We start from the raw sequence: 3,233 nt of genomic DNA on the forward strand, positions 1-3,233 counted from the left end.
GTTTATTGTGCCAGCCTGGACGATAAACACAAGTAGGATTAACTGAAGGGCAGAGGGATAAATGGCTCGGTGAGCCTCACCTTGCTTGTTCTGTGCCTCATTTTAAAAGGGTACACTACCTGTGGGATACCTAGCCTGTGGACTGTGTCGCTGTAAGTTGAGGTCCCTTTAGGCCCACACGATTGGAATGTTCATCTCTGGAGCAGGGGCCCAACAGTTGGTGACAGTTGGTGACCTGCATTGCTGTTTGCTGCCTGGGTATATATAGCCCAGCTCTCTCTACAGAAAGAGACTGGCAACTGGCGGCTCTCAAGCCTTAAAGGACTGCTAGTGTCTCACTGCTTTATAATTTAACTGTTAATTTCTTGTATTATCTATCTGTATATAATTTAATGGTTCATTTCTTGTATTATATCTATCTTTATAAATATATTTATATATAATTGCTAGCAATCTGGTCTTGTCTCTCTAGAGAACCCTGTCCAACACAGATGTAGACGTCCAAAGTTGGCCAAATGAACTCACTGTTGGAAGTCCTCTGACAACTCCTAGGACTGGCGGGCAACACAAACAGGAGGTTGAAGAACCACATGTAAGATCCAGGTGTGGTAGAAGGTGAAAGGACAAAGAGGAGTGTAAGGCAGGAGCAGGCTGGGGCCGCACATCTCCCACGTAGGTGATTTACTCCTTCCAGTCAGTATGGCGGCTTTAAAAACTCTGGAAGAGAGGCTGGGGAAATTTAAATACGAGGCAAAGATGCATCCGCAAGGCGGCAACAGCGGATCGAGGTCAGCATAGAGCTCTGGAAGGCCAAGAAGGACGAACATAGCTTAAATGGAAGGAACATCACAGATGCCTTCTCCAAACCATCTTCTAAGGACGTGGTAGAAGGGACCAGGAGCAACCTGGATGAAATAGTCCATGGAATGAATAGCCCAGACCTGGTCCTATTATTTCTGGGCCACCCAGAAAGCCAGGAAACTGCTGTCCCAGGAGAGAAACCGCTCCTGAAGGTGATCGTGGAAGTGGGGCTGGTCCCCCAGCTGGTGGACTTCTTGAAGTGTGTCCTTTACCCTCATCTACAGTTCAAAACAGACGGGGCGCTGCGCAACATTGCCTCAGGGCCCTCGGAGCTGACCCAGGCTGTCATGGAGGCGGGCACTGTCCAGCCCGTGATGGAGCTCCTGTCTTCCCCCGACGTGTCAGTGTGCGAGCAGGCAGTGTGGGCCCTGGCTAATATAGCAGATGACAACACACATTTCAGAGACATCATCACCTCAAGCAACTTTGTCCCACCTGTAGTGGCCCTGGTTTCTACAACCGTGCCAATCACGTCTCTGCAGAACATCGCGTGGACCTTTTCCAACCTGTGTCGGAACAAGGACCCATGACCTTGTGAAGAGGCAGTGAAGGAAATGCTGCCTGCCTGCTGAGCCCTGTCCTACCTCACCGATGGCTGCCAGGAGCGCATTGACCAAGTGGTCGCCACGGGAGAGTTTTACCCAGGATGGTGGCGCTCATGCAAAGCTCAGAACTCCGTATCATGACCCCCTCTCTCTGCATGGCGGGAAACATCGTCACTGGAACAGATCAACAGACCCAGACGGCCATCGGCGCGGGCATCCTGCATGTGCTGGTCCAGCTCCTGAGGCACCCCACGTCCTCCATCCAGAAGGAGGCGGCCTGGACGCTGAGCCACGTGGCTGCAGGGAGCTGCCAGCACATCGAGCAGCTGATCAATCACGGCGTGATGCCCAGCTTGGTGTCTTTGCTGAGTAATGGAGAGTTTAAAGTCCAAAAAGAGGCCGTGTGGGTGGTGGCTACGTTCACGATGGGGAACACCACTGATCAGTTGGCCATGCTCATCCAATCTGGAGTCCTGGAGCCGCTGACGAGTCTGCTCACTTGCCATGACCACAAGACCGTTGTCATCCTCCTTCACACCATCTTCTATATTCTTCAGTCTGCATCGAATTCTCACGATTTGGAGAAGCTCTGTCTCACACTCGAACAACTGGGCACCATTGAGAAAATCGAGGCGTGACAACTTCATGAGAACCATCAGATTGGGCAGACTGTGTTCAACATCATTGAGAACCTTCTCACAGAGGAAGATGAGTATGCCTTCCTAGACCTTGAAGAGAGCATGCACTTCAAGCCTGAAATCCGAATCCCTCCCAACCCCACAATTTTCAAGCCAGCACGCAAACCCTGAATGAGCACTCCTTGCTTCAGAAGCGTTGCTCCTTGCACTTAGCAGACCCCGGGTAGAAAGCTTTTTAAGCGTTAAATAAAGGATTCTTTTGACGCTTCAACATAAAAAAATTCTGCTTGGCCTTTCGCTTCTACAAAAAAGTTATGACACTGAAGAGGTGTCATTAGGTTATGATGCAATTGACAGGTTGAACTCTACCTTACTCTTACCCAGGAGTGTCTACTTAACATGATCCCTAACCATCACACACCGTATGGTACTTGCTATTCTTGAACTGGAGACCTTCGGTTCTTGATCATATAAGTTATTTTCAGACATTTGTCCCCAAACTATTCTCAATATTTCTGTTCTATCTGGTTTAAGCAGAATTTGGGGTAATCCACACAAGCCACTTGTCCCTTGATGTTCATTTTAAACTTTGAGTCATGAAAAAAGAAAACTTTCTCTTTAAAGTCCAAACAGAGCGTTGTACTCCTGTAAACAGTTACAGTGTCAGAAACTCAGAGGGACAATTCTACTCTGCCCTAAAGTGTAGCGATGAGTCAGAATTGACTTGATACCAGTGAGTGAGGGACTGACTGAGTGACTGACTGACTGAGTGACTGACTGACTGACTGAAAGTCATTTGAACTTGAACAATGGCACAGAAAATACTAGTAGACTTTTTTTTTTTTTTGAGCACCATGCTCTATTGAAAAATTCAGTCTGGTTACAGGAACAGATTCCAAAAAAGAAAATCAGACTGACAATTTGGTTTTGTTAATCTGGTCTCAAAGACAATTTATTATCCTTTATTGCACATCTTTAAAAACTTATTATTTAGAGAGGGTTTCATCTCAGTTTGAGTCAGTTTTTGATTTAGTGGGTGTGGTATAGAAAATTTTCCCTAATGTAGTTTTGCCCTTCAATTACCCTAATTTAATAAGGCACACCTACAATGGTAATCAATTAATTTACATACAATTCATCATCAGAGAAGGGAAGACATGTTTATCTCTGAGAAGGTAATTTCACTTCT

At 46.7% G+C, this 3,233-nt stretch overlaps 1 pseudogene; it reads left to right on the forward strand.

Moving 5' to 3' along the window:
* The first annotated feature begins 699 nt into the window (after positions 1-699).
* LOC142452560 (importin subunit alpha-8-like) lies at positions 700-2,215 on the forward strand (annotated as a pseudogene).
* Positions 2,216-3,233: the final 1,018 nt, after the last annotated feature.

The sequence above is a fragment of the Tenrec ecaudatus genome, chromosome 7, assembly GCF_050624435.1.
Source record: "Tenrec ecaudatus isolate mTenEca1 chromosome 7, mTenEca1.hap1, whole genome shotgun sequence".
Taxonomy (NCBI): Eukaryota; Metazoa; Chordata; class Mammalia; order Afrosoricida; family Tenrecidae; genus Tenrec; species Tenrec ecaudatus.